General features: G+C 43.9%; 1 protein-coding gene across 6 annotated transcripts in view; it reads left to right on the top strand.

Moving 5' to 3' along the window:
• The window catches only part of LOC120320071 (transmembrane protease serine 11E-like), a 71,181-nt gene that overhangs the window by 28,809 nt on the left and 29,354 nt on the right, over nucleotides 1-13,018 (top strand). For 4 of the 6 annotated variants that reach the window (XM_039369500.1, XM_039369501.1, XM_039369498.1 and 1 more), the window contains exon 2: nucleotides 2,630-2,755. The exons of 1 other annotated variant lie outside the window; for it this stretch is intronic. The gene's annotated coding sequence lies outside the window, so the exon portion shown is untranslated. Of the gene's footprint in view, nucleotides 1-2,629; nucleotides 2,861-13,018 lie in introns of all 6 variants that reach the window. One more of the 6 variants, XM_039369499.1, reaches the window with a different exon arrangement.

Genomic DNA, 13,018 nt, shown 5'->3' with positions numbered 1-13,018 from the left:
AGATGGGAGGAAACTCAAACCCCATGGTCCAGGGTACATATAGATTACACTGGGCCCTTTCAGGGGCAATTCTTCTTGGTTGTTGTTGATAGCCATTCTAAGTGGCTAGAGGCTGTTCCTGTGTCCTCCACTACTGCTGCCAAGACCATCCAGGTGCTGAAAAGTATTTTGCAACTCATGGCCTTCCAGATGTTCTAGTTTCAGACAATGGTCCTCAATTTACCTCTTCTGAGTTCCAGGTTTTCCTCCAGGCCAACATGATCCGCCATGCAACTTCTGCTCCTTTCTACCCATCCACCAACGGAATGGCTGAATGTATGGTGTGCACTACCAAGGATGCCCTTAAGAGACTGACTTACGGTGACTGGCATCACAGGTTAGCAGACTTTCTTCTTGCACATCGCACCACATCCTGCACAGCCACCAGGAAGAGCCCTGCTGAACTTTGTTGGGGTCGCCGGCTTATTACTAAGCTGGACAGGCTGCATCCGGATAGGGGGGCATCTCAGGTGTTGCATCCATGGGCACTAAGGAGCCTGCAAGTGGGTGCTCCGGTCTGGACTATGGGCCTGGTCATGTCTGGGTACCAGCTGTGGTCTGCAAGGTCTCAGGGCCCTTGTCCTATGAAGTGTCACTGGAAGACGGCCATGTTCTGCAGCGGCACATAGATCAGCTGCATGCGAGGCTGGAGTCTTACCCGCTCCTGGCTCTGTTCTGTGGGAGGGGGAGGAAGGTTATAGAATGCATTCTGAGGATCAATGTCAGCAGCCAGTGCCGGCAGCTGAAGAGATCGTTGATCCTCCATCCCGAGATTCTGCAAGTGCTCCAAACAAGAATTCATGGGGCAGAGAACTACCCTACACACCAAGACGCACTCCAGCCAGGGAGTCACCCTGGGGGCATCCACATATTCCATATAGAAACAGTAACACTCCAGACAGGGAGGATAACTGGGGGTATCCACAGAATTCGCAGAACACGCAAGAACTGGCAACCCAGCTAGGAAGCAGGTTCAATTCTGCAACTGCTTCCAAAAGGAGGTCCTATGTAAGGGGGGCAAGCAGAGAGGCCTCTCCTGACTCTGGCACCTCAGGCATGACCTTGGGGTCCACCGAATACTGGGGCCCCTTACACACACCTGTTTCACAGGGCACGTCCGAGAACGGTCACGGGTTTGAGGACATATGTTCTCAGGAACCATCCAGAATAGTTTTGGAATCCTCAGCCAACTCAGAAGATTGAGAGAGTGCAGCTGCTCTCACAGAGCCTGGGGGAAACTCTGGCATTTCTGTCAGTATGCCCTATCAGGGGTCACCTGCAAAACCTGTGCATAAAAGTCCTGGTCTAGTGAGCCCATCAAACGGGCCAGTAGGCCAGGCACCCTTAAGGTCAAGTTCTGGTCTGTCCAGTCGGGCAGGGGAGCTGTCAGGCCAGCCAACCCCCCTAATCCTGCATAGGTCCCAACAGGTTAAGGCCTCTCCTAAACACCTAGATGAGTATGTAAGGTTCTTGTCAGCATAAGAACAGTACAAGTCTATGGTGAGCAGATGGAACCTATGTGGGTTAGCAATAGAACCCACGAAGTACACATTAGAGAGTGGCAAACAAGTTGTAGTAGAATGGAGTGTCTGTAGGATGGAAAAAAATTATTATTATTTTTAATATATTATTTTATATTCTTGTATGGATTGTAAGAACAAGTACTGTGTGTGTTCTAGCTCAGGGGGGGTGGTGTTGTGTCCTGAGCCTGCAAATGCAGGCTCAGGACATTGCGAGGTTTCCGGGCAATTGCAAAAGCTGCCCGGGACCAGACTGAGTGGTGCCGGCCGAGCGCACATGTGCAAGGTGCAAAAAGTGCCTAGTGATGTTGCCATCTTGTCTGTGAAATTGGGATATATAAAAGGAGGCCTGCGTCCCTTTGCTCGTTGTTGGAGTTTGAAATAAGCACAATAAAGAGCTGTTCCAGAGACATGTGTATTCTTCATTCACCATTGCTCCCAGGACATAACAGTTTTATTTCACTGAGTCTTGCTTAAATGTTTTTGTCAGTATAATGTTGTCATGGTTAGATTAATAAACTATATATTTCTTTTGATGATTGATTCTTGTATTAAAACAGCAACAATCCAAACCAGCTGTATTATTGTCTCCAAGTACAGTGGTACCTTGGTACTCAATTGCTTTGAAATTCATCAAATTTGGTCCCCAACGCATTTTGAAAATTTTGTCCTAATATTCATCATTTGTTTGATACTCAAAGCACAAGCTAGAACTTGTCGGTATCAGCTGCCTTGTCACTCACTACATTATTCCTTATGGGAACAATTTGTCTGGTATTCATCATTTTTTGTATTCATTGTGCCTCCCAGAACCAATTACTGATGAGTACCAAGATACCACTGTATGTTTTAATACTTCTAAACATCTGTGAACCACTCAGTCTTTAAAATACATTGAAATAGCATGTGAGTTTATTTGACTATATTGCACTTTAACCATATTACCCTTACTGCTGTACAGCAAGTAATTTTAAGCCATGACCCTTGCTAATAAATGGGGAATGATTTTATATTATAAAATTTGCCCTATTTTGATATTCATTCCTGAAATGCTTCTTGTGTTTCCCCAGATCTGGCAAAATCCCTGAACTAAGCATGAGATGCAGATCTTGAGTTGCAGGCTCTCTTGATTTGGCCACAGGGAGGAGTAAGACAGAGTGACAGCTCAGCATATTGCATCACATCGTTTGTATCAGGTATCATCAATGCCTTGAAGTGATGTCAGCTCTAAAAGTAATTTCTTACTGAAGACATGAATGCTACCAGTAGGTGTTTCTACACAGGGTAATTGTTTGGACTTGGTGAGTGGTTATATGGCAAAACTGGGCATAGCTAGAATGTCCTTTGGAATTTTGAAAACATCTATAGAACTTTTCAAGGGGGAAATATGACAAGAGATAGCAATAGGTAAGAGATAGAAAAGCAAACTATATTTGCTGCTGAAATCTGTTCTGCACTGCTGTTAAAGGGATGGGAGCTGACCATTTGCAAGTAATAGGACTGAGAACATCAGAGTTGGAAGGGACGTTGGAGATCTTCTAGTCCAACCCCCCAACACATAGACAAATGGCTTTCCAGTCTCTTCTTAAAAGCCTCCAATGATGGAGCACCTACAACTTCTGAAGGCAAATCATTCCACTGGTTAATTGTCCTCACTGTTAGGACATTTCTCCTTAGTTTTGGTTGCTTCTCTCCTTAGTCAGTTTTCATCCATTGCTTCCTGTTTTGCCTTCTACTTAACATTGTTGTAGAATTAGTCTAAATCAAGATTCTCCAATGTACTGTTTGTATTCTACCATAAGCAAGAGTGATATGTAATTGAAGTTAGAAGATAAGAAAACATATTACCAAGAAAAATTACTTATATAATTGTGGCATGTGGTATTTTCATAATTTGTGATGATGCATGTCATCTTCAAAGATCTCTGCAGTGGAAGTCAAAAAGGTGCAAATGAGAAAAACAGTGTTGCATCAATGGCAGTTCATTTCCTTTTGTATATGTATCGTGCTGTGGCATGTCTGTATAAAATAGGTGGTGTTTGTGATGTGAAGGAACAGAGTTTTGTTGTGAAAGTGCAGTGCTATTTTTGCCATTTTGTTGAAAGCATTAGATTCTGTCAATGCCTCTAGGCATCTTCCTCTTTATTTTTGAAAACAAATCTTAAAACTTTGCTGGAAGAGAAAAAGAAATAATTGAACATTCTAACTAAATTAAAGGGAGAAAATCTTTCATTGATTTTGTTTTCAGAATCAAATGCTTTAAAATCTTCTAGATATTTTTGGATATTGGGAATGAATATATCCATGGCAAATATGGACACCATTAAATAGGATGTTCAGTTATGTACGTCTACTTGAAAAAGTGTGTATTTTATATTTCTCATGCATTTCAGTTGCATTATCATGGTGGTATACTACACATAGTGACATTATATTGAAGAATTAATTATCATTCCTCATTATCTGTGCTATAGACCACTAACAAAAAATAGCAGTGTTGATTTTAATTCACTACATATTTATGCTTAAAATATTCAGTGCAGCACAAATATTAACATTCTATTTTGAGCAATAGCATCTGGGGTGTGATGGGTGGGCTTTCAGAAAAAGTCAAAATAATGGTTTTGATCCTGTCCCTTTTTTGTGTGTGCATGCAATTATCTAAGCGACAGTAAAGCAAGCCTCAATTTATAAATTAGCAACTGAACCATATCAAATATTTCAAGAATTCTGGCACCACAAATATAATTTGCTGATTAAAATCAAACAAATAACTTAATTTATCGTTATGACACATGCTGAATGGGGAGACAGCTCAGATTATTTAAGTTAAATAACAGAATAACAGAATAATAGAGTTGGAAGGGACCTTGGAGGTTTTCTATTCCAACTCCTGCTCAAGCAGAAGACCCTGTACCATTTCAGACAAATGGTTGTCCAGTCTCTTTTTAAAAGCCTCCAGTGATGGAGCACCCACAATTTCTGGAGGCAAGCTGTTCCACTGGTTCATTGTTCTCACTGTCAGGAAATTTCTCCTTAGTTCTAGATTACTTCTGATAGCCAAATTTGGCCCTAGGTTCTTCCTTGGTTTACCTTCCCAATAAGCAATCAATTTAGAAAATTATTTAAAAGCAATTTATTAGGGTGCCTTGATAATGTGGGATCTATCTATAAAAAGGAGAACCTCAAGACCCATCTTACATTCCCTTTTATAGTTAACACAACAAAAAAATGCAAAAGGAAAGTTGTTTGGACAGGATAAAAATAACCTCTCCTTTGCACAGTAAAGCAACTACAAAGGTTGTTTGAAGTTCAAGAAGAGACATACCAAATGCCAGTTTTGCATTAAAATAGTATCCATCCGTTCTTCTGTAGTTACATTTTCAGTTTAGGAATGTTAGAAGTTTTCTTACCTTCTAATTTATAGTGGTTTGATAAATCCTCATAAAAGAGAGAAATAAGTTAAATTCAAATACAAAGTAATTACCGTATATGCCGGCGTATTAGGCGACCCGGCGTATAAGACGACCCCCGTCTTTATAGCCGGGCCGCATTCCTAGAACGTCGTCTTATACGCCGGAAACTACCAGTATTTCTGGCGTATAAGACGACTCGGCGTATAAGACGACCCCCGTCTTTGGTGCCGATTTCAGCGCTCGCGGAAGTCGTCTTATACGCCGGCATTTATGGTATGTTAGTTAACAAGTTACATAATTCATGTCAAGTGCCCCTCACTTCTCTCCTTGATTAGTTTCCATCCATTGTTTCTTATCTTTCCTTCTGCTACTTTGGAAAATAGGTTGACCTCCTCTTCTTTGTGGCAGTCTGTCAGATATTGGAATACTGCTATCATGTTGCCCCTAATCCTTCTTTTTGCTAGATATATCCAATTCCTGTAACAATTCTTCATGTGTTTTAGCCTCCAGCCCCCTAATTATCTTTGTTGCTCTATTCTGCACTCTTTCCAGAGTATCAGCATCTTTTTTATATTGTGATGGCCAAAACTGGATGCAGTATTCCAAGCACGGTCTTACCCAGGCCTTATAATGTAGTATTAACACTTTGCATTATTTTGATTCTATTCCTCTGTTAATTCAGCCTCGGATTGCATTGACTTTTTTGGCAGCTGCAGCACACTGCTGGCCCATACAAGTGACTGTCCACTAGGACTCCTCCTCATTTCTACCCACACTGACACCAGACAATACTATTTCGATTGGAGCAACACTAAAATCATCAGCCACGCTACCACCTGCCATACTTATGAGTTCATCGAAGCCTGGCACTTGCAAGCAATTCCATCAATAGACACATTGATCAACAACCAGCCTACGAACCCCTCAGAATCCATATCAACTGCACAGCCAACCAGAGACAGCACCGACCCTCAACCAACCCATGCAAGGTCCCCACACCAGCAGTTCACCTCCCAATGACCCTGACCTGATGTAACCTCCCCATCACAAGACCCATCACAAACCTCTCACTGATGACTCACACTTGACCCATCACAAGACCCTCACTTCACACACCCACATCTGAAGCCCTTATAAACAGAAAAATACTGAAACAGATATCCCCTAAAAGCCACTGAAGATGTTACCTAGCCTGGTAATGAAACATTCGGAAACCAACCCACAAGTTCCGAGAATGAACCTTCATCTTCATCTTATAATGGACTGTCTAGTCCATTATCTCTAATCAAAACAGTTAATTTTGCCATCTCTGCCAATTCAGTCAATTTCAAAATCCATTCTTCAACAGTTGGTATCTCTTTTTCTTTCCAGTGTTTGGCAACTACAATCCTTGCAGCCATCACCATGTGAAGGAATAACACCCCGAATCATTTTTCAATTGATTTGCCCTAAAAGAAAAGCTTCAGGTTTAATTAATATTTGTATCTTAATTATTTTTGCATTGCCATTGTTATATTTATTCAGTATGTTTTCACATATTTGAAAGGCCACCAGATATGATAAAATGAAACTGGATTTTGACTACATTTCCAGCACTTATTAGAAATCCCTTTAAGCATTTTTGCTAGTCTATCTGGGGCCAAGCATCAACAATACAGCATTTTATAAAAGTTTTCTTTCAAACTATAATTTAATGTAAATTTTAGTCCCTTCATCCATACATTTTTCCATTTATCTAGTGTTAAATTATACCTATTTTTTGCCCATTTTACCATATACTAATATATTCATCTTCTAGATCAAGGGTGTCAAACTCAATTTCATTGAGGGCTGCATCAGCATTATGACTGCTATCAAAGGGCCAGTTGCATGTAAGACTTCTGGGGTATCAGGGGGCTGCATTCTTTGTGGCACTCTTAAGGTCCCAATAACCTGAGATGGGAGAGTCTGAGCAGTAGAGAGACCAAGCCACAGATCTCTTGCCCGGAGGGGCATCAAGCAGCTTTGAAGAAAGCAAGTGCACTTGAGCAGCATGTGGTTTCTCGACTAGCTTTGGTCCAGGCCCAGCCCGCGTGAGCCCTCTGCCTCACATTTCCTCATGTCTTTGGGGAAAAATCTGCGATGAGAGTGGCTACTTGGTGAAGGAAGAGAGCAGCACAGGTGAAGGAAGAGGAGGAAGGAAAGGCACCGAGGCAGGGAAGGGGAAGAACTAAAGAAACACATCACCCAAGTGCCTTCCATCCTTTCTCTTTCCTTTCCTCCCTTTCCTTTCCTTGCCAGCCACTTGCTTTCAGGCAGAGAGTGCTTTAGCCATGTCCACCCAGCCCTGTGGTTACTGCTGCAGCACAGCTCCATATGTTTGGAGAGGCTCCCGCTGCCCTTCCTCTGTAGTGCTGCTGCCACTGACAAGATTCCCGAAGAAATGACGAGGTAACTATTCAACCACTCCTCCTCCTGGTCTGCTTGCAAGCCAGATGTAAACACATCATGGGCCAGATCTAGTTGGCAGGCCTTGAGTTTAACATGTCTGTTCTAGATTCAGCTTGAATAACATTTTATATACTTGTCCAATTATCTTTAGAACATAAATTAACATCCAATTCAGTTTTAGTTCCTGTGAAAACAATTTTTTTATCGTTTAAATCTTTAAAAAATTCTGTAATAATTAAACCCATCTCAAATAAATCTTTCACTTATTAGTTGTTCTCATCTTTATCTTAAATCCCTCTTTTTCAAATATCAATTAGTCTTGATGTGTCATCCATTTACATCCCAAAATCATCTCTATTCTATTTAGTTCTTAATGAAGAGATAGCCAAAGTGGCACTTTATCAGATAATCTTCTTTTATACTTCTACCATACACATGCAATCAATTGCCTAATAGCATGAATCTTAAAACAGAGTTAACTTTTACTTTGTCATACCACAGATAGATATAGATAGATTTTGAGCCTATCTTCTGGGATGTTGGCTATTCCTGCCACCTTAATGTTGTCTACAAATTTGATGAATTCTCCTTCTATTCTCTTAACTAAATCCTTTATGAAAATATTGAAGAATACTGCACCTGAATATAATACTCTAGATGAGAGCACACAGGACATATCTAGAAAAGCATGAATTAAGATTGTCCATCCTATTTTATCATTCTGTTCTATTCTGCCTATTGCTTCATTCCTCATAAGGTAGAGCTAGCTCTGATCTTTATAGTGTATGAGCAGGATACTAACTTTTCAATAGTCTGGTTTGTTATATCTTTGGTTCTTTAGACATTGAACGAGGCAGAGTGTTGAAACAGCAAACAAGTTTATTACCAGAACAGAAGCAGCCCTAAAGGCTGCTGCACAGCTATTTATACAATTAGTAATAGTAGTAAAGTTGGAAGAGACCTTGGAGGTCATCTAGTCCAATCCCCTGCTCAGGCAGGAAACCCTACACCATTTTGGACAAATGGCTGTCCAGTCTCTTCTTAAAAACTTCCAATGTTGGAGCATTTACTTGTTCTGGAGGCAGGCTGTTCCATTGATTAATTGTTCTTACTGTCAGGAAGTTTCTCCTTAGTTCTAGGTTGCTTCTCTCCTTGATTAGTTTCCACCCGTTGCTTCTTGTCCTGCCTTCAGGTGCTTTGGAAAATAGCTTGATTCCCTCTTCTTTATGGCAGCCCGAGATATTGGAATACTGCTATCATGTCCCCCCTTGTCCTTCTCTTCGTTAAACTAGACATACCCAATTCTAGCAACCGTTCCTTATATGTTTTAGCCTCCAGTTTCCTAATCATCTTTGTTGCTCTTCTCTGTACTCTTTCTAGAGTCTGAACACCTTTTTTACATCGTGGTGACCAAAACTGGATGCAGTATTCCAAGTGTGGCCTTACCAAGGCATTGTAGAGTGGTAGAGTTAGCCTCTAGCTGGCAACCAATAGGTTTAAAGTAACAGTTTCCCACCCCAAACCTCATTATCAGCTTGGAGACATCCAGTCTGACTTTCAGTGACTTTCAGTAACAGCAACTGTTAAACAATACAGCAATCTAGGTCAGACATTAAGCAAGTTGTAGCCAATACATTACACCCCTTCCCCCTAGATGGCTCAAACTCTCAACTGCATAGTACATAGTACATAGTCCTGCAGATATTTAGACGGCCTTCTTGACCATTCTGAATGTCTAGAGGTTGTAGGGGTCTCCCGGTTTACCCGCTCACCTGCCCAGCTGGGTAGACCAGGACTCTGAGGTCCAGTGAAGTCAGGTTGACTTGGGATCTTTTGGCTGGCCAGTCCTGGTCAGCCCAAACCAAAGTCCAATCATGCAGCAATGTCTGCAGGGCTGTCCCTCAGTGCCAGTCCTGTTCAGCAGATACTGTCTGTCTGTCTGGGGGAAATTCCCCTATGGCCTTTTCCCCATCTCCTTGACTAAGAGTTCTGTTGGAGCGTGCAAGCTCCTCTGTTGGGACACTGTCGCACAGCCCTTATGTGTGGCCCTCTTGAGAGGCCTGAGCCAGAGACTGTTCTCTAGCCTCCAATACAGCTGGTCAATGTGCCAGCGAATGACTTGCCCATCTTCCAGGACCACCTCATAAGAGAATGGTCCCGACACCTTAACAACCCACAAAGCCCCTTGCCCATAATTCCAGGTCCAAACCCAGTCACCCACTTGCAAATTTTGAGGTGCCTTTGGTTGAGCAGAGTCTGAGGCAACCTGGTCGGGGTGCAACCTATCCACCTTGGTGATCAAACGGCCCCATCTGAGTTCGGCAGGGCTTCTGCCCATGGCAGTACAGGGAGTTGTGCATTGGCAGAGTAGAAAATCTGCCAATCTGTGGTGCCAATCCCCTGTGACAATCCCTTTTAGTGATTCCTTGGTTGTGCAGACCATGCATTCCGCTTGGCCATTCAAGTCCGGGTAAAAGGGAGACGATGTGGCATGCAATATTAGATTTGCCTTGAGGAAAGACTGAAATTCAGAAGCAGTAAACTGATCCCCATTGTCTGAGATTAACATGTCTGGAAGTCCGTATATTGCAAAGATCCTGCACAGTTCCTGGATGATCCTGGCAGTAGTCATAGTAGGAAGTGGTGCGACCTCTAACCATTTAGAATGGGTATCTACCACTATTAGAAACAGCTGTCCCTGAAAGGGCCTGGCAAAATTGATGTGGATTCTTGACCATGGTCTGTGTGTGTCCTCCCATTGGTGGACAGGGACTTGCGGCAACTTTGGTCTTGATTGCTGGCATGTGTAGTGACCATGTACTTGGGCCTCGAAGGCTTTATCTAGCACTGGCCACCAAAGGTAGCTCCTTGCAAATGCCTTCATCCGGACTATTCCCAGATGACCCTCGTGCAGAGACTCTAGGACCCTGGGCCTTAAAGAGCTCAGGACTATGACCCTACTTCCCCAAAGGATGCACCCCTTATGAGCTGAAAGCTCATCTTTTCTCATGAAGAAACTTTGAAATTCTGGCCCTGGACATTTGTCCAGCCATCCTGTGTGTACCCAGTTTAGCACATGACTCAGCATTTTGTCAGCTGCTGTCTCAGCAGCTATGTCCCCAGTGTGAAGGGGAGATTCTGGCAAATCCTGGATAACCAGGATGTGTGCAGCCGGAGCTGAATCTGGCTCCACATGTGGCAGGAGCAACCTGCTCAGGCCATCTGCATGACCCATTTCCTTGCCTGGTTTGTGAATCATCCTGTAGCTGTAGGCTAACAGGAAGATAGACCACCTCAGCATTCAAGGAGACCGAATCTGAGGTGTCTGTTTGTTTATGAACAACCCTAGGAGTGGCTTGTGATCAGTGAAGACTGTGAACTGGCGGCCATACAAGTATTCATGGAACTTTTTAACTCCGGCCACAATGGCCAGAAGCTCCTTGGCAATTTGCACGTAGTTGCGCTCTGCAGACAATAGGGTCCTGGAGTAATACACGATGGGCTTCTGCCTCCCATCAGCCATTAAATGGCTTAACACAGCCCCAACCCCATACGGAGATGCATCACACACAATGCAGGCAGGCAGCTGCTCATTGAAATGAATGAGAACTGAATTCAACGACAGCAGTGATTTGACTGCTTGGAAGCTACTCTCATGAACACTGGTCCCTGCCATTGAGCTTGTCTATCCAAGAGCCGGTGTAACAGATCTGCCACTGCGGTCTTGTTTGGGAGAAAGGGATGGTAAAAATTCAAAAGGCCTAGGAAAGCCTGAAGCTCTCCCTTTGACTTCAGCCTTGGGGCCTGCTGAATTGCTTTTAATTTGGATTCTGCCAGATGAATGCCTTTGGCATTGATGTGGAAACCAAGAAACTTGGTTGATTCTACCCCAATCTTGCACTTTTCTTTTTTCAGTTTAAGTTCCGCGTCACGGAACCACTAAAGGACGGCCTTAAGTCATTCATCCAGAATATCAACCGATCCCCACCAATGAGGACATCAACAAAGTAGGGGCAAACCCCTGGAATTCCCTTGAGTGTGCACTCCATCACTCCCTGGAACAGCCCTGGGGTTACACTAACCCTGAAGTGTAGGCGCTTAATCTTAAAAGCCCCCCTATGGGTGACAATGGTCTGGGCTACCGCCGTGGCCTCATCCACAGGCAGTTGTTGATAGGCCTGTGCCAAATCTAATTTGGCGAACACGCAGCCTCCTTGCAATGATGCCAAAATATGGCTGACAACTGACACAGGGTACGCGTGCTGTTGAAGTGCCCTGTTGAGGGTGCATTTATAGTCAGCGCATATTCACGCTTCCCCATTGGTCTTTAATAGAGTTACTATGGGGGTCTCCCACACCCCACTGTCTATGGCCTGCAGTACCCCTTGTTCCACTAGCTTATTCAGCTCTGCATTGATTTTGGGTTTTAACGCAAAAGGCACTCTACAAGGCTTGATCTGTATTGGAGTTACGATAGGATCAAGCTTGAGGGCAATCGGGGGACCCTTGTACTCTCCTAGACTAGAACTGAAAACATCCGTGAATTGTTGGCAGACTACAGACAGATCTGCCGCTTGTGTTCGATGAATGCCGGTTACTTGAATGCCCAATGCATCAAAACCATTGAGCCCTATGAGGCTTGTGCATTGGCCTTCCACTACTGTGACATTTAGTGGCCCCTTGAACCCCTTGAATTCCACCAGAAGTGTGACTTTGCCTTTGATTGCCACTCAGGAGTTTTGGAAGTCTGTGAGTAGTAGATTAGACGGCCAGAGCTTGGCCCATCTGTTGCTATGATGGCATAGGTGCCTGAATGTTCCTTGTGAAATGATGGACATGGCTGAACCCGTGTCCAGTTCCATCCTGCATGGAACTTCCTGAAGCTTGATCTGTAGTCTAAGCTTCTGTTTTAGGGGGCAATGGGCACCAGTGCAGAATACACTCCTTCGGCTGGAGCAGAATCCTACTCGGTGTTGACCCAAGCCCCTGGTACCGCTTCTGAATGTGTCTTCTTTCGGGCGGTCCCTCTGATGACCTCGGCAGATGGCAGCAATGTGGCCTGGTTTGCCACAGGCCCGACACATTGTAGTTCAGATTCGGCAATCCACACGTTGATGGCGGCCTCTGCAGCCCATGCATCTAAGGAACGGAACTGCCTTCTCAGCTGGCTGCAGTCCCTTCTCTGGGTGCTTTCGTAGCTGGTTGACTTCGTAGTCTGAGTTGGTATCTTCCATTAGCTCGGCGTCCTCATGGTGGACAGCTTCGGTGCTTGGCGTGCTTTTGGAGGGCCGCAGTGCTTTAATGGCCCCTCCGGTGGCTTTGTCCACCATGATCTCCTTCAAGGCCTCTTGTAGCAAGAGAGTCTCCTTAGCAAACAGTTTTTGTTGGAGCTCTCAATTCTGGAGTCCGCAGACTCCAAATCTGTGAAATTGCAGAGTCAGGATGCTTGATGTAGAACAGCAATGAATTCTGTTGCAGACTCGCCAGGTTGTTGCTCCCACTGCTCAAAAGCGTGCCTCCACACTATAATGGATAACTTGGGCTCAAAGAGGTCTCGGAACTTTTTTTTCAAATCCACATAGGTGACTGACTCGAGCGGAGCCGGGGCAACCA

The sequence above is a fragment of the Crotalus tigris genome, unplaced genomic scaffold, assembly GCF_016545835.1.
Source record: "Crotalus tigris isolate CLP2741 ecotype Arizona unplaced genomic scaffold, ASM1654583v1 scf7180000021159.508159, whole genome shotgun sequence".
In the NCBI taxonomy this organism is placed as follows: Eukaryota; Metazoa; Chordata; class Lepidosauria; order Squamata; family Viperidae; genus Crotalus; species Crotalus tigris.
The sequence above is the reverse complement of the archived record's forward strand: the minus strand, read 5'-3'. Positions and strand labels throughout refer to the sequence as shown.